Genomic DNA, 22,827 nt, shown 5'->3' with positions numbered 1-22,827 from the left:
AAAATACAGATGAAAAGCATATGGTAAGTATTGTAAATTAATAATATATATATATTTTGAAGCCACAACTTGGTCTCCCTAATTGTATTGGTATATGATTTAAACTAGCCCTAACATTTTATTTTTATTTTTGTACATTCTGTTAGAGGTGCTTATGTGTTGTGAATGGCTCCTTGGTTTGACATCTAATACATTATGTGTTCAGCTCTTATTTTTGTGGAGCAGAGTTAAAAAAAGAATTTTTAGAAGTCTAGTATATCCATGGGTGTTTGGGGAGTTTCTTGATGGAACATTATGTGTAGAGGGAGAAGCTAGGCATTTGTTCTTTGTGGAAAGGGTCTTAAATCTCATGCATTAAGCAAATTAGGTGATTGCAGCATGCACCATGGGCTTCAATAATTATATATTAGCAGATTTGATTTGCTGGAGATTGTGGTTTTGTACTGTACAATTGTCTAGAGTTATGAATAGTTATTGGATAAAGAAAGATACATTTTTCCACTGTACCAAGCAGAACCTATTGGGTGCAGCAGTGCATATTCATGCCTTCAGACCTGGAGTGACTTGGAGGGGGCACCTGTCCCTTACGTTTCCGCTTCGACCAATAGATACACCCCTGCAAGTTCAATAAGAATTGAAGGTGGCTAAATAATTTTCTAAGTTTAAATATAACTGAGGCAGTCTGCACAATTCACACAATGATAAGTCATGTCTAACTGATGACATCATACAAGAGTTGGTCGATTTGTTCTTTGCTTGCAAAACTTCTTACCTTTTTATCTGCAGGTATCATTAAGTGGAAAAGAATTAATTTGTCCAGAGCTATATACCTAAAATATGGAACGCTTCACGAATTTGCGTGTCATCCTTGCGCAGGGGCCATGCTAATCTTCTCTGTATCGTTCCAATTTTAGTATATGTGCTGCCGAAGCAAGCACATTCCAAAAGCAAAGTCCTAAGATATATATACCCCACCATGTGCCTCAGGATTGATCTTAGGGAGAGTAAAAGATGGAAGTTAAATTCAGATGGGGTTTCAAAGACTGGAGAACACTTTACAATAAACAAGATAGAGCTACTTACTGGCAAAAAATTCAATATCCCATTAAGGAAAGGCCACCAATTTCTATACGTACCACAGTCAAATTAATTATGCAAATTAGCATGTGGAGGTTCATTTCTTTTGGAACCATAGGCTGTACAAGATTAAAATTGCTCCTAAGTACAGAACAAGTGAAGTAGGAATGGAAAATGGCAAAATAGTTTTCTAAGACTTAATAGAAGTACTGAGACAACCTGCACAATTTAGACAAGAATTGAATTTGAAAATGATATGTCATGTCGAACTGATTTTGTCATAAAAAAGTTGGTCGATTTGTTCTTTGCTTGCAAAATTTCTTGACTTTTTATCTGCAGGTATCTTAAGTGGAATCGAATTAATTTGTCCAGAGCTATATACCTAAAATATGGAACGCTTCACGAATTTGCGTGTCATCCTTGTGCAGGGGCCATGCTAATCTTCTCTGTATCGTTCCAATTTTAGTATATGTGCTGCCGAAGCAAGCACATTCCAAAAGCAAAGTCCTAAGAGTGATATACCCCACCATGTGCCTCAAGATTGATCTTAGGGAGAGTGAAAGTTGGAAGTTAAATTTAAATAGGGTTTTATAAACTGGAGAACATTAACAAGATAGAGCTGCTAACTGGCAAAAAAATTCAATATCCCATTAAGGAATAGCCATCGATTTCCATACATACCACAGTGAAACAAATTATGAAAATTGGCATGTAGAGGTTCATTTCTTCAAAACCATAGACCGTACTAGGCTAAAATTGCTTCTTTGCATTCTTTGGCTAGGATGGCATTTGACAAAAATGGGTGCTCTTTGCCAGGCACCCCTGTGCATCTAAGCAGCCAGGTTTCCAGACATCAGCAAAATCTCCAGCCAAAAAAACATTTACTGCCCATTAAATAACCATTCTTTTTTATAACTTTATAGTTTATAGCATTTAGTTTAGGGAGACTAAAGAATTTTACTTCTAAATGTTTTTAGTTTATAATACTAATCATATGCTAATCACCATTTATGTAATCGGTTAATGTCAAATAAGTGGGCAAAAAGGTCAAAAATGACATAGTTTACACTTAAAATGTATTTGTTGCTAAACAAATTTGGATATATGCAAATTATGTAACTGCTAAACTTTAAGATTGTAAATTAAGTATTGTGTGCACTATCTTTTGGCTCAATTAACAATAAAAGTAAAAAATACAGATGAAAAGCATATGGTAAGTATTGTAAATTAATAATATATATATATTTTGAAGCCACAACTTGGTCTCCCTAATTGTATTGGTATATGATTTAAACTAGCCCTAACATTTTATTTTTATTTTTGTACATTCTGTTAGAGGTGCTTATGTGTTGTGAATGGCTCCTTGGTTTGACATCTAATACATTATGTGTTCAGCTCTTATTTTTGTGGAGCAGAGTTAAAAAAAGAATTTTTAGAAGTCTAGTATATCCATGGGTGTTTGGGGAGTTTCTTGATGGAACATTATGTGTAGAGGGAGAAGCTAGGCATTTGTTCTTTGTGGAAAGGGTCTTAAATCTCATGCATTAAGCAAATTAGGTGATTGCAGCATGCACCATGGGCTTCAATAATTATATATTAGCAGATTTGATTTGCTGGAGATTGTGGTTTTGTACTGTACAATTGTCTAGAGTTATGAATAGTTATTGGATAAAGAAAGATACATTTTTCCACTGTACCAAGCAGAACCTATTGGGTGCAGCAGTGCATATTCATGCCTTCAGACCTGGAGTGACTTGGAGGGGGCACCTGTCCCTTACGTTTCCGCTTCGACCAATAGATACACCCCTGCAAGTTCAATAAGAATTGAAGGTGGCTAAATAATTTTCTAAGTTTAAATATAACTGAGGCAGTCTGCACAATTCACACAATGATAAGTCATGTCTAACTGATGACATCATACAAGAGTTGGTCGATTTGTTCTTTGCTTGCAAAACTTCTTACCTTTTTATCTGCAGGTATCATTAAGTGGAAAAGAATTAATTTGTCCAGAGCTATATACCTAAAATATGGAACGCTTCACGAATTTGCGTGTCATCCTTGCGCAGGGGCCATGCTAATCTTCTCTGTATCGTTCCAATTTTAGTATATGTGCTGCCGAAGCAAGCACATTCCAAAAGCAAAGTCCTAAGATATATATACCCCACCATGTGCCTCAAGATTGATCTTAGGGAGAGTAAAAGATGGAAGTTAAATTCAGATGGGGTTTCAAAGACTGGAGAACACTTTACAATAAACAAGATAGAGCTACTTACTGGCAAAAAATTCAATATCCCATTAAGGAAAGGCCACCAATTTCTATACGTACCACAGTCAAATTAATTATGCAAATTAGCATGTGGAGGTTCATTTCTTTTGGAACCATAGGCTGTACAAGATTAAAATTGCTCCTAAGTACAGAACAAGTGAAGTAGGAATGGAAAGTGGCAAAATAGTTTTCTAAGACTTAATAGAAGTACTGAGACAACCTGCACAATTTAGACAAGAATTGAATTTGAAAATGATATGTCATGTCGAACTGATTTTGTCATAAAAAAGTTGGTCGATTTATTCTTTGCTTGCAAAATTTCTTGACTTTTTATCTGCAGGTATCTTAAGTGGAATCGAATTAATTTGTCCAAAGCTATATACCTAAAATATGGAACGCTTCACGAATTTGCGTGTCATCCTTGCGCAGGGGCCATGCTAATCTTCTCTGTATCGTTCCAATTTTAGTATATGTGCTGCCGAAGCAAGCACATTCCAAAAGCAAAGTCCTAAGAGTGATATACCCCACCATGTGCCTCAAGATTGATCTTAGGGAGAGTGAAAGTTGGAAGTTAAATTTAAATAGGGTTTTATAAACTGGAGAACATTAACAAGATAGAGCTGCTAACTGGCAAAAAAATTCAATATCCCATTAAGGAATAGCCATCGATTTCCATACATACCACAGTGAAACAAATTATGAAAATTGGCATGTAGAGGTTCATTTCTTCAAAACCATAGACTGTACTAGGCTAAAATTGCTTCTTTGCATTCTTTGGCTAGGATGGCACTTGACAAAAATGGGTGCTCTTTGCCAGGCACCCCTGTGCATCTAAGCAGCCAGGTTTCCAGACATCAGCAAAATCTCCAGCCAAAAAAACATTTACTGCCCATTAAATAACCATTCTTTTTTATAACTTTATAGTTTATAGCATTTAGTTTAGGGAGACTAAAGAATTTTACTTCTAAATGTTTTTAGTTTATAATACTAATCATATGCTAATCACCATTTATGTAATCGGTTAATGTCAAATAAGTGGGCAAAAAGGTCAAAAATGACATAGTTTACACTTAAAATGTATTTGTTGCTAAACAAATTTGGATATATGCAAATTATGTAACTGCTAAACTTTAAGATTGTAAATTAAGTATTGTGTGCACTATCTTTTGGCTCAATTAACAATAAAAGTAAAAAATACAGATGAAAAGCATATGGTAAGTATTGTAAATTAATAATATATATATATTTTGAAGCCACAACTTGGTCTCCCTAATTGTATTGGTATATGATTTAAACTAGCCCTAACATTTTATTTTTATTTTTGTACATTCTGTTAGAGGTGCTTATGTGTTGTGAATGGCTCCTTGGTTTGACATCTAATACATTATGTGTTCAGCTCTTATTTTTGTGGAGCAGAGTTAAAAAAAGAATTTTTAGAAGTCTAGTATATCCATGGGTGTTTGGGGAGTTTCTTGATGGAACATTATGTGTAGAGGGAGAAGCTAGGCATTTGTTCTTTGTGGAAAGGGTCTTAAATCTCATGCATTAAGCAAATTAGGTGATTGCAGCATGCACCATGGGCTTCAATAATTATATATTAGCAGATTTGATTTGCTGGAGATTGTGGTTTTGTACTGTACAATTGTCTAGAGTTATGAATAGTTATTGGATAAAGAAAGATACATTTTTCCACTGTACCAAGCAGAACCTATTGGGTGCAGCAGTGCATATTCATGCCTTCAGACCTGGAGTGACTTGGAGAGGGCACCTGTCCCTTACGTTTCCGCTTCGACCAATAGATACACCCCTGCAAGTTCAATAAGAATTGAAGGTGGCTAAATAATTTTCTAAGTTTAAATATAACTGAGGCAGTCTGCACAATTCACACAATGATAAGTCATGTCTAACTGATGACATCATACAAGAGTTGGTCGATTTGTTCTTTGCTTGCAAAACTTCTTACCTTTTTATCTGCAGGTATCATTAAGTGGAAAAGAATTAATTTGTCCAGAGCTATATACCTAAAATATGGAACGCTTCACGAATTTGCGTGTCATCCTTGCGCAGGGGCCATGCTAATCTTCTCTGTATCGTTCCAATTTTAGTATATGTGCTGCCGAAGCAAGCACATTCCAAAAGCAAAGTCCTAAGATATATATACCCCACCATGTGCCTCAAGATTGATCTTAGGGAGAGTAAAAGATGGAAGTTAAATTCAGATGGGGTTTCAAAGACTGGAGAACACTTTACAATAAACAAGATAGAGCTACTTACTGGCAAAAAATTCAATATCCCATTAAGGAAAGGCCACCAATTTCTATACGTACCACAGTCAAATTAATTATGCAAATTAGCATGTGGAGGTTCATTTCTTTTGGAACCATAGGCTGTACAAGATTAAAATTGCTCCTAAGTACAGAACAAGTGAAGTAGGAATGGAAAATGGCAAAATAGTTTTCTAAGACTTAATAGAAGTACTGAGACAACCTGCACAATTTAGACAAGAATTGAATTTGAAAATGATATGTCATGTCGAACTGATTTTGTCATAAAAAAGTTGGTCGATTTGTTCTTTGCTTGCAAAATTTCTTGACTTTTTATCTGCAGGTATCTTAAGTGGAATCGAATTAATTTGTCCAGAGCTATATACCTAAAATATGGAACGCTTCACGAATTTGCGTGTCATCCTTGTGCAGGGGCCATGCTAATCTTCTCTGTATCGTTCCAATTTTAGTATATGTGCTGCCGAAGCAAGCACATTCCAAAAGCAAAGTCCTAAGAGTTATATACCCCACCATGTGCCTCAAGATTGATCTTAGGGAGAGTGAAAGTTGGAAGTTAAATTTAAATAGGGTTTTATAAACTGGAGAACATTAACAAGATAGAGCTGCTAACTGGCAAAAAAATTCAATATCCCATTAAGGAATAGCCATCGATTTCCATACATACCACAGTGAAACAAATTATGAAAATTGGCATGTAGAGGTTCATTTCTTCAAAACCATAGACCGTACTAGGCTAAAATTGCTTCTTTGCATTCTTTGGCTAGGATGGCATTTGACAAAAATGGGTGCTCTTTGCCAGGCACCCCTGTGCATCTAAGCAGCCAGGTTTCCAGACATCAGCAAAATCTCCAGCCAAAAAAACATTTACTGCCCATTAAATAACCATTCTTTTTTATAACTTTATAGTTTATAGCATTTAGTTTAGGGAGACTAAAGAATTTTACTTCTAAATGTTTTTAGTTTATAATACTAATCATATGCTAATCACCATTTATGTAATCGGTTAATGTCAAATAAGTGGGCAAAAAGGTCAAAAATGACATAGTTTACACTTAAAATGTATTTGTTGCTAAACAAATTTGGATATATGCAAATTATGTAACTGCTAAACTTTAAGATTGTAAATTAAGTATTGTGTGCACTATCTTTTGGCTCAATTAACAATAAAAGTAAAAAATACAGATGAAAAGCATATGGTAAGTATTGTAAATTAATAATATATATATATTTTGAAGCCACAACTTGGTCTCCCTAATTGTATTGGTATATGATTTAAACTAGCCCTAACATTTTATTTTTATTTTTGTACATTCTGTTAGAGGTGCTTATGTGTTGTGAATGGCTCCTTGGTTTGACATCTAATACATTATGTGTTCAGCTCTTATTTTTGTGGAGCAGAGTTAAAAAAAGAATTTTTAGAAGTCTAGTATATCCATGGGTGTTTGGGGAGTTTCTTGATGGAACATTATGTGTAGAGGGAGAAGCTAGGCATTTGTTCTTTGTGGAAAGGGTCTTAAATCTCATGCATTAAGCAAATTAGGTGATTGCAGCATGCACCATGGGCTTCAATAATTATATATTAGCAGATTTGATTTGCTGGAGATTGTGGTTTTGTACTGTACAATTGTCTAGAGTTATGAATAGTTATTGGATAAAGAAAGATACATTTTTCCACTGTACCAAGCAGAACCTATTGGGTGCAGCAGTGCATATTCATGCCTTCAGACCTGGAGTGACTTGGAGGGGGCACCTGTCCCTTACGTTTCCGCTTCGACCAATAGATACACCCCTGCAAGTTCAATAAGAATTGAAGGTGGCTAAATAATTTTCTAAGTTTAAATATAACTGAGGCAGTCTGCACAATTCACACAATGATAAGTCATGTCTAACTGATGACATCATACAAGAGTTGGTCGATTTGTTCTTTGCTTGCAAAACTTCTTACCTTTTTATCTGCAGGTATCATTAAGTGGAAAAGAATTAATTTGTCCAGAGCTATATACCTAAAATATGGAACGCTTCACGAATTTGCGTGTCATCCTTGCGCAGGGGCCATGCTAATCTTCTCTGTATCGTTCCAATTTTAGTATATGTGCTGCCGAAGCAAGCACATTCCAAAAGCAAAGTCCTAAGATATATATACCCCACCATGTGCCTCAAGATTGATCTTAGGGAGAGTAAAAGATGGAAGTTAAATTCAGATGGGGTTTCAAAGACTGGAGAACACTTTACAATAAACAAGATAGAGCTACTTACTGGCAAAAAATTCAATATCCCATTAAGGAAAGGCCACCAATTTCTATACGTACCACAGTCAAATTAATTATGCAAATTAGCATGTGGAGGTTCATTTCTTTTGGAACCATAGGCTGTACAAGATTAAAATTGCTCCTAAGTACAGAACAAGTGAAGTAGGAATGGAAAATGGCAAAATAGTTTTCTAAGACTTAATAGAAGTACTGAGACAACCTGCACAATTTAGACAAGAATTGAATTTGAAAATGATATGTCATGTCGAACTGATTTTGTCATAAAAAAGTTGGTCGATTTGTTCTTTGCTTGCAAAATTTCTTGACTTTTTATCTGCAGGTATCTTAAGTGGAATCGAATTAATTTGTCCAGAGCTATATACCTAAAATATGGAACGCTTCACGAATTTGCGTGTCATCCTTGCGCAGGGGCCATGCTAATCTTCTCTGTATCGTTCCAATTTTAGTATATGTGCTGCCGAAGCAAGCACATTCCAAAAGCAAAGTCCTAAGAGTTATATACCCCACCATGTGCCTCAAGATTGATCTTAGGGAGAGTGAAAGTTGGAAGTTAAATTTAAATAGGGTTTTATAAACTGGAGAACATTAACAAGATAGAGCTGCTAACTGGCAAAAAAATTCAATATCCCATTAAGGAATAGCCATCGATTTCCATACATACCACAGTGAAACAAATTATGAAAATTGGCATGTAGAGGTTCATTTCTTCAAAACCATAGACCGTACTAGGCTAAAATTGCTTCTTTGCATTCTTTGGCTAGGATGGCATTTGACAAAAATGGGTGCTCTTTGCCAGGCACCCCTGTGCATCTAAGCAGCCAGGTTTCCAGACATCAGCAAAATCTCCAGCCAAAAAAACATTTACTGCCCATTAAATAACCATTCTTTTTTATAACTTTATAGTTTATAGCATTTAGTTTAGGGAGACTAAAGAATTTTACTTCTAAATGTTTTTAGTTTATAATACTAATCATATGCTAATCACCATTTATGTAATCGGTTAATGTCAAATAAGTGGGCAAAAAGGTCAAAAATGACATAGTTTACACTTAAAATGTATTTGTTGCTAAACAAATTTGGATATATGCAAATTATGTAACTGCTAAACTTTAAGATTGTAAATTAAGTATTGTGTGCACTATCTTTTGGCTCAATTAACAATAAAAGTAAAAAATACAGATGAAAAGCATATGGTAAGTATTGTAAATTAATAATATATATATATTTTGAAGCCACAACTTGGTCTCCCTAATTGTATTGGTATATGATTTAAACTAGCCCTAACATTTTATTTTTATTTTTGTACATTCTGTTAGAGGTGCTTATGTGTTGTGAATGGCTCCTTGGTTTGACATCTAATACATTATGTGTTCAGCTCTTATTTTTGTGGAGCAGAGTTAAAAAAAGAATTTTTAGAAGTCTAGTATATCCATGGGTGTTTGGGGAGTTTCTTGATGGAACATTATGTGTAGAGGGAGAAGCTAGGCATTTGTTCTTTGTGGAAAGGGTCTTAAATCTCATGCATTAAGCAAATTAGGTGATTGCAGCATGCACCATGGGCTTCAATAATTATATATTAGCAGATTTGATTTGCTGGAGATTGTGGTTTTGTACTGTACAATTGTCTAGAGTTATGAATAGTTATTGGATAAAGAAAGATACATTTTTCCACTGTACCAAGCAGAACCTATTGGGTGCAGCAGTGCATATTCATGCCTTCAGACCTGGAGTGACTTGGAGGGGGCACCTGTCCCTTACGTTTCCGCTTCGACCAATAGATACACCCCTGCAAGTTCAATAAGAATTGAAGGTGGCTAAATAATTTTCTAAGTTTAAATATAACTGAGGCAGTCTGCACAATTCACACAATGATAAGTCATGTCTAACTGATGACATCATACAAGAGTTGGTCGATTTGTTCTTTGCTTGCAAAACTTCTTACCTTTTTATCTGCAGGTATCATTAAGTGGAAAAGAATTAATTTGTCCAGAGCTATATACCTAAAATATGGAACGCTTCACGAATTTGCGTGTCATCCTTGCGCAGGGGCCATGCTAATCTTCTCTGTATCGTTCCAATTTTAGTATATGTGCTGCCGAAGCAAGCACATTCCAAAAGCAAAGTCCTAAGATATATATACCCCACCATGTGCCTCAAGATTGATCTTAGGGAGAGTAAAAGATGGAAGTTAAATTCAGATGGGGTTTCAAAGACTGGAGAACACTTTACAATAAACAAGATAGAGCTACTTACTGGCAAAAAATTCAATATCCCATTAAGGAAAGGCCACCAATTTCTATACGTACCACAGTCAAATTAATTATGCAAATTAGCATGTGGAGGTTCATTTCTTTTGGAACCATAGGCTGTACAAGATTAAAATTGCTCCTAAGTACAGAACAAGTGAAGTAGGAATGGAAAGTGGCAAAATAGTTTTCTAAGACTTAATAGAAGTACTGAGACAACCTGCACAATTTAGACAAGAATTGAATTTGAAAATGATATGTCATGTCGAACTGATTTTGTCATAAAAAAGTTGGTCGATTTATTCTTTGCTTGCAAAATTTCTTGACTTTTTATCTGCAGGTATCTTAAGTGGAATCGAATTAATTTGTCCAAAGCTATATACCTAAAATATGGAACGCTTCACGAATTTGCGTGTCATCCTTGCGCAGGGGCCATGCTAATCTTCTCTGTATCGTTCCAATTTTAGTATATGTGCTGCCGAAGCAAGCACATTCCAAAAGCAAAGTCCTAAGAGTGATATACCCCACCATGTGCCTCAAGATTGATCTTAGGGAGAGTGAAAGTTGGAAGTTAAATTTAAATAGGGTTTTATAAACTGGAGAACATTAACAAGATAGAGCTGCTAACTGGCAAAAAAATTCAATATCCCATTAAGGAATAGCCATCGATTTCCATACATACCACAGTGAAACAAATTATGAAAATTGGCATGTAGAGGTTCATTTCTTCAAAACCATAGACTGTACTAGGCTAAAATTGCTTCTTTGCATTCTTTGGCTAGGATGGCACTTGACAAAAATGGGTGCTCTTTGCCAGGCACCCCTGTGCATCTAAGCAGCCAGGTTTCCAGACATCAGCAAAATCTCCAGCCAAAAAAACATTTACTGCCCATTAAATAACCATTCTTTTTTATAACTTTATAGTTTATAGCATTTAGTTTAGGGAGACTAAAGAATTTTACTTCTAAATGTTTTTAGTTTATAATACTAATCATATGCTAATCACCATTTATGTAATCGGTTAATGTCAAATAAGTGGGCAAAAAGGTCAAAAATGACATAGTTTACACTTAAAATGTATTTGTTGCTAAACAAATTTGGATATATGCAAATTATGTAACTGCTAAACTTTAAGATTGTAAATTAAGTATTGTGTGCACTATCTTTTGGCTCAATTAACAATAAAAGTAAAAAATACAGATGAAAAGCATATGGTAAGTATTGTAAATTAATAATATATATATATTTTGAAGCCACAACTTGGTCTCCCTAATTGTATTGGTATATGATTTAAACTAGCCCTAACATTTTATTTTTATTTTTGTACATTCTGTTAGAGGTGCTTATGTGTTGTGAATGGCTCCTTGGTTTGACATCTAATACATTATGTGTTCAGCTCTTATTTTTGTGGAGCAGAGTTAAAAAAAGAATTTTTAGAAGTCTAGTATATCCATGGGTGTTTGGGGAGTTTCTTGATGGAACATTATGTGTAGAGGGAGAAGCTAGGCATTTGTTCTTTGTGGAAAGGGTCTTAAATCTCATGCATTAAGCAAATTAGGTGATTGCAGCATGCACCATGGGCTTCAATAATTATATATTAGCAGATTTGATTTGCTGGAGATTGTGGTTTTGTACTGTACAATTGTCTAGAGTTATGAATAGTTATTGGATAAAGAAAGATACATTTTTCCACTGTACCAAGCAGAACCTATTGGGTGCAGCAGTGCATATTCATGCCTTCAGACCTGGAGTGACTTGGAGGGGGCACCTGTCCCTTACGTTTCCGCTTCGACCAATAGATACACCCCTGCAAGTTCAATAAGAATTGAAGGTGGCTAAATAATTTTCTAAGTTTAAATATAACTGAGGCAGTCTGCACAATTCACACAATGATAAGTCATGTCTAACTGATGACATCATACAAGAGTTGGTCGATTTGTTCTTTGCTTGCAAAACTTCTTACCTTTTTATCTGCAGGTATCATTAAGTGGAAAAGAATTAATTTGTCCAGAGCTATATACCTAAAATATGGAACGCTTCACGAATTTGCGTGTCATCCTTGCGCAGGGGCCATGCTAATCTTCTCTGTATCGTTCCAATTTTAGTATATGTGCTGCCGAAGCAAGCACATTCCAAAAGCAAAGTCCTAAGATATATATACCCCACCATGTGCCTCAAGATTGATCTTAGGGAGAGTAAAAGATGGAAGTTAAATTCAGATGGGGTTTCAAAGACTGGAGAACACTTTACAATAAACAAGATAGAGCTACTTACTGGCAAAAAATTCAATATCCCATTAAGGAAAGGCCACCAATTTCTATACGTACCACAGTCAAATTAATTATGCAAATTAGCATGTGGAGGTTCATTTCTTTTGGAACCATAGGCTGTACAAGATTAAAATTGCTCCTAAGTACAGAACAAGTGAAGTAGGAATGGAAAATGGCAAAATAGTTTTCTAAGACTTAATAGAAGTACTGAGACAACCTGCACAATTTAGACAAGAATTGAATTTGAAAATGATATGTCATGTCGAACTGATTTTGTCATAAAAAAGTTGGTCGATTTGTTCTTTGCTTGCAAAATTTCTTGACTTTTTATCTGCAGGTATCTTAAGTGGAATCGAATTAATTTGTCCAGAGCTATATACCTAAAATATGGAACGCTTCACGAATTTGCGTGTCATCCTTGTGCAGGGGCCATGCTAATCTTCTCTGTATCGTTCCAATTTTAGTATATGTGCTGCCGAAGCAAGCACATTCCAAAAGCAAAGTCCTAAGAGTTATATACCCCACCATGTGCCTCAAGATTGATCTTAGGGAGAGTGAAAGTTGGAAGTTAAATTTAAATAGGGTTTTATAAACTGGAGAACATTAACAAGATAGAGCTGCTAACTGGCAAAAAAATTCAATATCCCATTAAGGAATAGCCATCGATTTCCATACATACCACAGTGAAACAAATTATGAAAATTGGCATGTAGAGGTTCATTTCTTCAAAACCATAGACCGTACTAGGCTAAAATTGCTTCTTTGCATTCTTTGGCTAGGATGGCATTTGACAAAAATGGGTGCTCTTTGCCAGGCACCCCTGTGCATCTAAGCAGCCAGGTTTCCAGACATCAGCAAAATCTCCAGCCAAAAAAACATTTACTGCCCATTAAATAACCATTCTTTTTTATAACTTTATAGTTTATAGCATTTAGTTTAGGGAGACTAAAGAATTTTACTTCTAAATGTTTTTAGTTTATAATACTAATCATATGCTAATCACCATTTATGTAATCGGTTAATGTCAAATAAGTGGGCAAAAAGGTCAAAAATGACATAGTTTACACTTAAAATGTATTTGTTGCTAAACAAATTTGGATATATGCAAATTATGTAACTGCTAAACTTTAAGATTGTAAATTAAGTATTGTGTGCACTATCTTTTGGCTCAATTAACAATAAAAGTAAAAAATACAGATGAAAAGCATATGGTAAGTATTGTAAATTAATAATATATATATATTTTGAAGCCACAACTTGGTCTCCCTAATTGTATTGGTATATGATTTAAACTAGCCCTAACATTTTATTTTTATTTTTGTACATTCTGTTAGAGGTGCTTATGTGTTGTGAATGGCTCCTTGGTTTGACATCTAATACATTATGTGTTCAGCTCTTATTTTTGTGGAGCAGAGTTAAAAAAAGAATTTTTAGAAGTCTAGTATATCCATGGGTGTTTGGGGAGTTTCTTGATGGAACATTATGTGTAGAGGGAGAAGCTAGGCATTTGTTCTTTGTGGAAAGGGTCTTAAATCTCATGCATTAAGCAAATTAGGTGATTGCAGCATGCACCATGGGCTTCAATAATTATATATTAGCAGATTTGATTTGCTGGAGATTGTGGTTTTGTACTGTACAATTGTCTAGAGTTATGAATAGTTATTGGATAAAGAAAGATACATTTTTCCACTGTACCAAGCAGAACCTATTGGGTGCAGCAGTGCATATTCATGCCTTCAGACCTGGAGTGACTTGGAGGGGGCACCTGTCCCTTACGTTTCCGCTTCGACCAATAGATACACCCCTGCAAGTTCAATAAGAATTGAAGGTGGCTAAATAATTTTCTAAGTTTAAATATAACTGAGGCAGTCTGCACAATTCACACAATGATAAGTCATGTCTAACTGATGACATCATACAAGAGTTGGTCGATTTGTTCTTTGCTTGCAAAACTTCTTACCTTTTTATCTGCAGGTATCATTAAGTGGAAAAGAATTAATTTGTCCAGAGCTATATACCTAAAATATGGAACGCTTCACGAATTTGCGTGTCATCCTTGCGCAGGGGCCATGCTAATCTTCTCTGTATCGTTCCAATTTTAGTATATGTGCTGCCGAAGCAAGCACATTCCAAAAGCAAAGTCCTAAGATATATATACCCCACCATGTGCCTCAAGATTGATCTTAGGGAGAGTAAAAGATGGAAGTTAAATTCAGATGGGGTTTCAAAGACTGGAGAACACTTTACAATAAACAAGATAGAGCTACTTACTGGCAAAAAATTCAATATCCCATTAAGGAAAGGCCACCAATTTCTATACGTACCACAGTCAAATTAATTATGCAAATTAGCATGTGGAGGTTCATTTCTTTTGGAACCATAGGCTGTACAAGATTAAAATTGCTCCTAAGTACAGAACAAGTGAAGTAGGAATGGAAAGTGGCAAAATAGTTTTCTAAGACTTAATAGAAGTACTGAGACAACCTGCACAATTTAGACAAGAATTGAATTTGAAAATGATATGTCATGTCGAACTGATTTTGTCATAAAAAAGTTGGTCGATTTATTCTTTGCTTGCAAAATTTCTTGACTTTTTATCTGCAGGTATCTTAAGTGGAATCGAATTAATTTGTCCAAAGCTATATACCTAAAATATGGAACGCTTCACGAATTTGCGTGTCATCCTTGCGCAGGGGCCATGCTAATCTTCTCTGTATCGTTCCAATTTTAGTATATGTGCTGCCGAAGCAAGCACATTCCAAAAGCAAAGTCCTAAGAGTGATATACCCCACCATGTGCCTCAAGATTGATCTTAGGGAGAGTGAAAGTTGGAAGTTAAATTTAAATAGGGTTTTATAAACTGGAGAACATTAACAAGATAGAGCTGCTAACTGGCAAAAAAATTCAATATCCCATTAAGGAATAGCCATCGATTTCCATACATACCACAGTGAAACAAATTATGAAAATTGGCATGTAGAGGTTCATTTCTTCAAAACCATAGACTGTACTAGGCTAAAATTGCTTCTTTGCATTCTTTGGCTAGGATGGCACTTGACAAAAATGGGTGCTCTTTGCCAGGCACCCCTGTGCATCTAAGCAGCCAGGTTTCCAGACATCAGCAAAATCTCCAGCCAAAAAAACATTTACTGCCCATTAAATAACCATTCTTTTTTATAACTTTATAGTTTATAGCATTTAGTTTAGGGAGACTAAAGAATTTTACTTCTAAATGTTTTTAGTTTATAATACTAATCATATGCTAATCACCATTTATGTAATCGGTTAATGTCAAATAAGTGGGCAAAAAGGTCAAAAATGACATAGTTTACACTTAAAATGTATTTGTTGCTAAACAAATTTGGATATATGCAAATTATGTAACTGCTAAACTTTAAGATTGTAAATTAAGTATTGTGTGCACTATCTTTTGGCTCAATTAACAATAAAAGTAAAAAATACAGATGAAAAGCATATGGTAAGTATTGTAAATTAATAATATATATATATTTTGAAGCCACAACTTGGTCTCCCTAATTGTATTGGTATATGATTTAAACTAGCCCTAACATTTTATTTTTATTTTTGTACATTCTGTTAGAGGTGCTTATGTGTTGTGAATGGCTCCTTGGTTTGACATCTAATACATTATGTGTTCAGCTCTTATTTTTGTGGAGCAGAGTTAAAAAAAGAATTTTTAGAAGTCTAGTATATCCATGGGTGTTTGGGGAGTTTCTTGATGGAACATTATGTGTAGAGGGAGAAGCTAGGCATTTGTTCTTTGTGGAAAGGGTCTTAAATCTCATGCATTAAGCAAATTAGGTGATTGCAGCATGCACCATGGGCTTCAATAATTATATATTAGCAGATTTGATTTGCTGGAGATTGTGGTTTTGTACTGTACAATTGTCTAGAGTTATGAATAGTTATTGGATAAAGAAAGATACATTTTTCCACTGTACCAAGCAGAACCTATTGGGTGCAGCAGTGCATATTCATGCCTTCAGACCTGGAGTGACTTGGAGAGGGCACCTGTCCCTTACGTTTCCGCTTCGACCAATAGATACACCCCTGCAAGTTCAATAAGAATTGAAGGTGGCTAAATAATTTTCTAAGTTTAAATATAACTGAGGCAGTCTGCACAATTCACACAATGATAAGTCATGTCTAACTGATGACATCATACAAGAGTTGGTCGATTTGTTCTTTGCTTGCAAAACTTCTTACCTTTTTATCTGCAGGTATCATTAAGTGGAAAAGAATTAATTTGTCCAGAGCTATATACCTAAAATATGGAACGCTTCACGAATTTGCGTGTCATCCTTGCGCAGGGGCCATGCTAATCTTCTCTGTATCGTTCCAATTTTAGTATATGTGCTGCCGAAGCAAGCACATTCCAAAAGCAAAGTCCTAAGATATATATACCCCACCATGTGCCTCAAGATTGATCTTAGGGAGAGTAAAAGATGGAAGTTAAATTCAGATGGGGTTTCAAAGACTGGAGAACACTTTACAATAAACAAGATAGAGCTACTTACTGGCAAAAAATTCAATATCCCATTAAGGAAAGGCCACCAATTTCTATACGTACCACAGTCAAATTAATTATGCAAATTAGCATGTGGAGGTTCATTTCTTTTGGAACCATAGGCTGTACAAGATTAAAATTGCTCCTAAGTACAGAACAAGTGAAGTAGGAATGGAAAATGGCAAAATAGTTTTCTAAGACTTAATAGAAGTACTGAGACAACCTGCACAATTTAGACAAGAATTGAATTTGAAAATGATATGTCATGTCGAACTGATTTTGTCATAAAAAAGTTGGTCGATTTGTTCTTTGCTTGCAAAATTTCTTGACTTTTTATCTGCAGGTATCTTAAGTGGAATCGAATTAATTTGTCCAGAGCTATATACCTAAAATATGGAACGCTTCACGAATTTGCGTGTCATCCTTGTGCAGGGGCCATGCTAATCTTCTCTGTATCGTTCCAATTTTAGTATATGTGCTGCCGAAGCAAGCACATTCCAAAAGCAAAGTCCTAAGAGTTATATACCCCACCATGTGCCTCAAGATTGATCTTAGGGAGAGTGAAAGTTGGAAGTTAAATTTAAATAGGGTTTTATAAACTGGAGAACATTAACAAGATAGAGCTGCTAACTGGCAAAAAAATTCAATATCCCATTAAGGAATAGCCATCGATTTCCATACATACCACAGTGAAACAAATTATGAAAATTGGCATGTAGAGGTTCATTTCTTCAAAACCATAGACCGTACTAGGCTAAAATTGCTTCTTTGCATTCTTTGGCTAGGATGGCACTTGACAAAAATGGGTGCTCTTTGCCAGGCACCCCTGTGCATCTAAGCAGCCAGGTTTCCAGACATCAGCAAAATCTCCAGCCAAAAAAACATTTACTGCCCATTAAATAACCATTCTTTTTTATAACTTTATAGTTTATAGCATTTAGTTTAGGGAGACTAAAGAATTTTACTTCTAAATGTTTTTAGTTTATAATACTAATCATATGCTAATCACCATTTATGTAATCGGTTAATGTCAAATAAGTGGGCAAAAAGGTCAAAAATGACATAGTTTACACTTAAAATGTATTTGTTGCTAAACAAATTTGGATATATGCAAATTATGTAACTGCTAAACTTTAAGATTGTAAATTAAGTATTGTGTGCACTATCTTTTGGCTCAATTAACAATAAAAGTAAAAAATACAGATGAAAAGCATATGGTAAGTATTGTAAATTAATAATATATATATATTTTGAAGCCACAACTTGGTCTCCCTAATTGTATTGGTATATGATTTAAACTAGCCCTAACATTTTATTTTTATTTTTGTACATTCTGTTAGAGGTGCTTATGTGTTGTGAATGGCTCCTTGGTTTGACATCTAATACATTATGTGTTCAGCTCTTATTTTTGTGGAGCAGAGTTAAAAAAAGAATTTTTAGAAGTCTAGTATATCCATGGGTGTTTGGGGAGTTTCTTGATGGAACATTATGTGTAGAGGGAGAAGCTAGGCATTTGTTCTTTGTGGAAAGGGTCTTAAATCTCATGCATTAAGCAAATTAGGTGATTGCAGCATGCACCATGGGCTTCAATAATTATATATTAGCAGATTTGATTTGCTGGAGATTGTGGTTTTGTACTGTACAATTGTCTAGAGTTATGAATAGTTATTGGATAAAGAAAGATACATTTTTCCACTGTACCAAGCAGAACCTATTGGGTGCAGCAGTGCATATTCATGCCTTCAGACCTGGAGTGACTTGGAGGGGGCACCTGTCCCTTACGTTTCCGCTTCGACCAATAGATACACCCCTGCAAGTTCAATAAGAATTGAAGGTGGCTAAATAATTTTCTAAGTTTAAATATAACTGAGGCAGTCTGCACAATTCACACAATGATAAGTCATGTCTAACTGATGACATCATACAAGAGTTGGTCGATTTGTTCTTTGCTTGCAAAACTTCTTACCTTTTTATCTGCAGGTATCATTAAGTGGAAAAGAATTAATTTGTCCAGAGCTATATACCTAAAATATGGAACGCTTCACGAATTTGCGTGTCATCCTTGCGCAGGGGCCATGCTAATCTTCTCTGTATCGTTCCAATTTTAGTATATGTGCTGCCGAAGCAAGCACATTCCAAAAGCAAAGTCCTAAGATATATATACCCCACCATGTGCCTCAAGATTGATCTTAGGGAGAGTAAAAGATGGAAGTTAAATTCAGATGGGGTTTCAAAGACTGGAGAACACTTTACAATAAACAAGATAGAGCTACTTACTGGCAAAAAATTCAATATCCCATTAAGGAAAGGCCACCAATTTCTATACGTACCACAGTCAAATTAATTATGCAAATTAGCATGTGGAGGTTCATTTCTTTTGGAACCATAGGCTGTACAAGATTAAAATTGCTCCTAAGTACAGAACAAGTGAAGTAGGAATGGAAAGTGGCAAAATAGTTTTCTAAGACTTAATAGAAGTACTGAGACAACCTGCACAATTTAGACAAGAATTGAATTTGAAAATGATATGTCATGTCGAACTGATTTTGTCATAAAAAAGTTGGTCGATTTATTCTTTGCTTGCAAAATTTCTTGACTTTTTATCTGCAGGTATCTTAAGTGGAATCGAATTAATTTGTCCAAAGCTATATACCTAAAATATGGAACGCTTCACGAATTTGCGTGTCATCCTTGCGCAGGGGCCATGCTAATCTTCTCTGTATCGTTCCAATTTTAGTATATGTGCTGCCGAAGCAAGCACATTCCAAAAGCAAAGTCCTAAGAGTGATATACCCCACCATGTGCCTCAAGATTGATCTTAGGGAGAGTGAAAGTTGGAAGTTAAATTTAAATAGGGTTTTATAAACTGGAGAACATTAACAAGATAGAGCTGCTAACTGGCAAAAAAATTCAATATCCCATTAAGGAATAGCCATCGATTTCCATACATACCACAGTGAAACAAATTATGAAAATTGGCATGTAGAGGTTCATTTCTTCAAAACCATAGACTGTACTAGGCTAAAATTGCTTCTTTGCATTCTTTGGCTAGGATGGCACTTGACAAAAATGGGTGCTCTTTGCCAGGCACCCCTGTGCATCTAAGCAGCCAGGTTTCCAGACATCAGCAAAATCTCCAGCCAAAAAAACATTTACTGCCCATTAAATAACCATTCTTTTTTATAACTTTATAGTTTATAGCATTTAGTTTAGGGAGACTAAAGAATTTTACTTCTAAATGTTTTTAGTTTATAATACTAATCATATGCTAATCACCATTTATGTAATCGGTTAATGTCAAATAAGTGGGCAAAAAGGTCAAAAATGACATAGTTTACACTTAAAATGTATTTGTTGCTAAACAAATTTGGATATATGCAAATTATGTAACTGCTAAACTTTAAGATTGTAAATTAAGTATTGTGTGCACTATCTTTTGGCTCAATTAACAATAAAAGTAAAAAATACAGATGAAAAGCATATGGTAAGTATTGTAAATTAATAATATATATATATTTTGAAGCCACAACTTGGTCTCCCTAATTGTATTGGTATATGATTTAAACTAGCCCTAACATTTTATTTTTATTTTTGTACATTCTGTTAGAGGTGCTTATGTGTTGTGAATGGCTCCTTGGTTTGACATCTAATACATTATGTGTTCAGCTCTTATTTTTGTGGAGCAGAGTTAAAAAAAGAATTTTTAGAAGTCTAGTATATCCATGGGTGTTTGGGGAGTTTCTTGATGGAACATTATGTGTAGAGGGAGAAGCTAGGCATTTGTTCTTTGTGGAAAGGGTCTTAAATCTCATGCATTAAGCAAATTAGGTGATTGCAGCATGCACCATGGGCTTCAATAATTATATATTAGCAGATTTGATTTGCTGGAGATTGTGGTTTTGTACTGTACAATTGTCTAGAGTTATGAATAGTTATTGGATAAAGAAAGATACATTTTTCCACTGTACCAAGCAGAACCTATTGGGTGCAGCAGTGCATATTCATGCCTTCAGACCTGGAGTGACTTGGAGAGGGCACCTGTCCCTTACGTTTCCGCTTCGACCAATAGATACACCCCTGCAAGTTCAATAAGAATTGAAGGTGGCTAAATAATTTTCTAAGTTTAAATATAACTGAGGCAGTCTGCACAATTCACACAATGATAAGTCATGTCTAACTGATGACATCATACAAGAGTTGGTCGATTTGTTCTTTGCTTGCAAAACTTCTTACCTTTTTATCTGCAGGTATCATTAAGTGGAAAAGAATTAATTTGTCCAGAGCTATATACCTAAAATATGGAACGCTTCACGAATTTGCGTGTCATCCTTGCGCAGGGGCCATGCTAATCTTCTCTGTATCGTTCCAATTTTAGTATATGTGCTGCCGAAGCAAGCACATTCCAAAAGCAAAGTCCTAAGATATATATACCCCACCATGTGCCTCAAGATTGATCTTAGGGAGAGTAAAAGATGGAAGTTAAATTCAGATGGGGTTTCAAAGACTGGAGAACACTTTACAATAAACAAGATAGAGCTACTTACTGGCAAAAAATTCAATATCCCATTAAGGAAAGGCCACCAATTTCTATACGTACCACAGTCAAATTAATTATGCAAATTAGCATGTGGAGGTTCATTTCTTTTGGAACCATAGGCTGTACAAGATTAAAATTGCTCCTAAGTACAGAACAAGTGAAGTAGGAATGGAAAATGGCAAAATAGTTTTCTAAGACTTAATAGAAGTACTGAGACAACCTGCACAATTTAGACAAGAATTGAATTTGAAAATGATATGTCATGTCGAACTGATTTTGTCATAAAAAAGTTGGTCGATTTGTTCTTTGCTTGCAAAATTTCTTGACTTTTTATCTGCAGGTATCTTAAGTGGAATCGAATTAATTTGTCCAGAGCTATATACCTAAAATATGGAACGCTTCACGAATTTGCGTGTCATCCTTGTGCAGGGGCCATGCTAATCTTCTCTGTATCGTTCCAATTTTAGTATATGTGCTGCCGAAGCAAGCACATTCCAAAAGCAAAGTCCTAAGAGTTATATACCCCACCATGTGCCTCAAGATTGATCTTAGGGAGAGTGAAAGTTGGAAGTTAAATTTAAATAGGGTTTTATAAACTGGAGAACATTAACAAGATAGAGCTGCTAACTGGCAAAAAAATTCAATATCCCATTAAGGAATAGCCATCGATTTCCATACATACCACAGTGAAACAAATTATGAAAATTGGCATGTAGAGGTTCATTTCTTCAAAACCATAGACCGTACTAGGCTAAAATTGCTTCTTTGCATTCTTTGGCTAGGATGGCATTTGACAAAAATGGGTGCTCTTTGCCAGGCACCCCTGTGCATCTAAGCAGCCAGGTTTCCAGACATCAGCAAAATCTCCAGCCAAAAAAACATTTACTGCCCATTAAATAACCATTCTTTTTTATAACTTTATAGTTTATAGCATTTAGTTTAGGGAGACTAAAGAATTTTACTTCTAAATGTTTTTAGTTTATAATACTAATCATATGCTAATCACCATTTATGTAATCGGTTAATGTCAAATAAGTGGGCAAAAAGGTCAAAAATGACATAGTTTACACTTAAAATGTATTTGTTGCTAAACAAATTTGGATATATGCAAATTATGTAACTGCTAAACTTTAAGATTGTAAATTAAGTATTGTGTGCACTATCTTTTGGCTCAATTAACAATAAAAGTAAAAAATACAGATGAAAAGCATATGGTAAGTATTGTAAATTAATAATATATATATATTTTGAAGCCACAACTTGGTCTCCCTAATTGTATTGGTATATGATTTAAACTAGCCCTAACATTTTATTTTTATTTTTGTACATTCTGTTAGAGGTGCTTATG

The 22,827-nt window shown here is 35.0% G+C and overlaps 20 non-coding genes across 20 annotated transcripts; all 20 read right to left on the bottom strand.

Annotated features, from left to right (window-relative positions):
* Window positions 1–831: 831 nt before the first annotated feature.
* On the bottom strand, window positions 832–938 carry LOC148514340 (U6 spliceosomal RNA). The gene has a single exon (XR_015879840.1). It is a non-coding gene; the product is annotated as a U6 spliceosomal RNA (small nuclear RNA).
* A 522-nt stretch (window positions 939–1,460) lies between these two features.
* Window positions 1,461–1,567, bottom strand: LOC148514339 (U6 spliceosomal RNA). The gene has a single exon (XR_015879548.1). It is a non-coding gene; the product is annotated as a U6 spliceosomal RNA (small nuclear RNA).
* A 1,531-nt stretch (window positions 1,568–3,098) lies between these two features.
* Window positions 3,099–3,205, bottom strand: LOC148514338 (U6 spliceosomal RNA). The gene has a single exon (XR_015879839.1). It is a non-coding gene; the product is annotated as a U6 spliceosomal RNA (small nuclear RNA).
* Window positions 3,206–3,727: 522 nt separating this feature from the next.
* Window positions 3,728–3,834, bottom strand: LOC148514337 (U6 spliceosomal RNA). The gene has a single exon (XR_015879838.1). It is a non-coding gene; the product is annotated as a U6 spliceosomal RNA (small nuclear RNA).
* A 1,531-nt stretch (window positions 3,835–5,365) lies between these two features.
* Window positions 5,366–5,472, bottom strand: LOC148514336 (U6 spliceosomal RNA). Its single transcript, XR_015879836.1, has one exon. It is a non-coding gene; the product is annotated as a U6 spliceosomal RNA (small nuclear RNA).
* A 522-nt stretch (window positions 5,473–5,994) lies between these two features.
* Window positions 5,995–6,101, bottom strand: LOC148514335 (U6 spliceosomal RNA). Its single transcript, XR_015879547.1, has one exon. It is a non-coding gene; the product is annotated as a U6 spliceosomal RNA (small nuclear RNA).
* Window positions 6,102–7,632: 1,531 nt separating this feature from the next.
* Window positions 7,633–7,739, bottom strand: LOC148514334 (U6 spliceosomal RNA). Its single transcript, XR_015879835.1, has one exon. It is a non-coding gene; the product is annotated as a U6 spliceosomal RNA (small nuclear RNA).
* Window positions 7,740–8,261: 522 nt separating this feature from the next.
* On the bottom strand, window positions 8,262–8,368 carry LOC148514333 (U6 spliceosomal RNA). The gene has a single exon (XR_015879834.1). It is a non-coding gene; the product is annotated as a U6 spliceosomal RNA (small nuclear RNA).
* A 1,531-nt stretch (window positions 8,369–9,899) lies between these two features.
* LOC148514332 (U6 spliceosomal RNA) lies at window positions 9,900–10,006 on the bottom strand. Its single transcript, XR_015879833.1, has one exon. It is a non-coding gene; the product is annotated as a U6 spliceosomal RNA (small nuclear RNA).
* A 522-nt stretch (window positions 10,007–10,528) lies between these two features.
* On the bottom strand, window positions 10,529–10,635 carry LOC148514331 (U6 spliceosomal RNA). The gene has a single exon (XR_015879832.1). It is a non-coding gene; the product is annotated as a U6 spliceosomal RNA (small nuclear RNA).
* A 1,531-nt stretch (window positions 10,636–12,166) lies between these two features.
* LOC148514330 (U6 spliceosomal RNA) lies at window positions 12,167–12,273 on the bottom strand. The gene has a single exon (XR_015879831.1). It is a non-coding gene; the product is annotated as a U6 spliceosomal RNA (small nuclear RNA).
* A 522-nt stretch (window positions 12,274–12,795) lies between these two features.
* LOC148514329 (U6 spliceosomal RNA) lies at window positions 12,796–12,902 on the bottom strand. Its single transcript, XR_015879546.1, has one exon. It is a non-coding gene; the product is annotated as a U6 spliceosomal RNA (small nuclear RNA).
* Window positions 12,903–14,433: 1,531 nt separating this feature from the next.
* On the bottom strand, window positions 14,434–14,540 carry LOC148514328 (U6 spliceosomal RNA). Its single transcript, XR_015879830.1, has one exon. It is a non-coding gene; the product is annotated as a U6 spliceosomal RNA (small nuclear RNA).
* Window positions 14,541–15,062: 522 nt separating this feature from the next.
* Window positions 15,063–15,169, bottom strand: LOC148514327 (U6 spliceosomal RNA). The gene has a single exon (XR_015879829.1). It is a non-coding gene; the product is annotated as a U6 spliceosomal RNA (small nuclear RNA).
* A 1,531-nt stretch (window positions 15,170–16,700) lies between these two features.
* Window positions 16,701–16,807, bottom strand: LOC148514326 (U6 spliceosomal RNA). Its single transcript, XR_015879828.1, has one exon. It is a non-coding gene; the product is annotated as a U6 spliceosomal RNA (small nuclear RNA).
* Window positions 16,808–17,329: 522 nt separating this feature from the next.
* On the bottom strand, window positions 17,330–17,436 carry LOC148514325 (U6 spliceosomal RNA). Its single transcript, XR_015879545.1, has one exon. It is a non-coding gene; the product is annotated as a U6 spliceosomal RNA (small nuclear RNA).
* A 1,531-nt stretch (window positions 17,437–18,967) lies between these two features.
* On the bottom strand, window positions 18,968–19,074 carry LOC148514324 (U6 spliceosomal RNA). The gene has a single exon (XR_015879827.1). It is a non-coding gene; the product is annotated as a U6 spliceosomal RNA (small nuclear RNA).
* A 522-nt stretch (window positions 19,075–19,596) lies between these two features.
* LOC148514323 (U6 spliceosomal RNA) lies at window positions 19,597–19,703 on the bottom strand. Its single transcript, XR_015879825.1, has one exon. It is a non-coding gene; the product is annotated as a U6 spliceosomal RNA (small nuclear RNA).
* A 1,531-nt stretch (window positions 19,704–21,234) lies between these two features.
* On the bottom strand, window positions 21,235–21,341 carry LOC148514322 (U6 spliceosomal RNA). The gene has a single exon (XR_015879824.1). It is a non-coding gene; the product is annotated as a U6 spliceosomal RNA (small nuclear RNA).
* A 522-nt stretch (window positions 21,342–21,863) lies between these two features.
* Window positions 21,864–21,970, bottom strand: LOC148514321 (U6 spliceosomal RNA). Its single transcript, XR_015879544.1, has one exon. It is a non-coding gene; the product is annotated as a U6 spliceosomal RNA (small nuclear RNA).
* Between the last annotated feature and the right edge of the window lie 857 nt (window positions 21,971–22,827).

This window comes from Taudactylus pleione, unplaced genomic scaffold, assembly GCF_031769625.1.
Source record: "Taudactylus pleione unplaced genomic scaffold, aTauple2 ptg000262l, whole genome shotgun sequence".
Classification (NCBI taxonomy): Eukaryota; Metazoa; Chordata; class Amphibia; order Anura; family Myobatrachidae; genus Taudactylus; species Taudactylus pleione.
This window is presented reverse-complemented; position numbering and strand designations above follow the sequence as displayed.